Source organism: Bacillus rossius, unplaced genomic scaffold (genome assembly GCF_032445375.1).
Source record: "Bacillus rossius redtenbacheri isolate Brsri unplaced genomic scaffold, Brsri_v3 Brsri_v3_scf250, whole genome shotgun sequence".
Lineage (NCBI taxonomy): Eukaryota > Metazoa > Arthropoda > Insecta > Phasmatodea > Bacillidae > Bacillus > Bacillus rossius.
Genome location: NW_026962427.1, coordinates 39,225 through 40,000, shown reverse-complemented (window position 1 = coordinate 40,000; position 776 = coordinate 39,225).

Below are 776 nucleotides of genomic sequence, written 5' to 3'. Positions count from 1 at the left end.
TTTCTTCGGGAACACGACATCCACATTTTAGCTCTTACAGAAACACACCTGGCACCCACAGACACATTCAGACTACAGGGTTACATTATACACAGGAAGGATCGCACAGCCCAGGGGGGAGGGGTTGCTCTAGCAATAAAATCCACCATCTTACACCACACTATACAAACTCCAGACCTAGGCATGATGGAGGCAGTAGCAGCCTCAGTCACTATAAATGGCAGGCCCTGCACAGTCATTGCTGCCTATGCCCCACCAGGAAAATCATTAAAAACAGAAAACCTGCAGGCTCTGGCAACATTCACACCCTCCTTTCTGTTGCTAGGGGACCTAAACGCCAAGCACCCCTCCTGGAACTGCGCACGGGTCACTGCAAATGGACACACATTGTTTCGACACCAGGAACAGAGCACATACATGGTGTGCGCTCCCTATCACCCCACCCGCTACCCCACCTCCTCACTCCAGACACCAGATGTACTAGACATAACCATTTATATGAACACAAATTTTATTTATGAACTAGAAGTAATCTACGAGCTTCACTCAGATCATATGCCAGTTATTGCTACGCTTGAAAATACCGACTCGCTAGCAACGCAACCTAAAACAAGCCGCAACTACCATAAAGCAAACTGGAATAAATTAAATAGCTACATTGAAAAACACATTAATCCTGTTGCCATCATTTCCTCCCCAAATGACCTCCAATCCTATTCCGCCTCCCTCACACAGGTAGTTGCGGAAGCCATAAATGTATCTGTCCCACTTTCAAA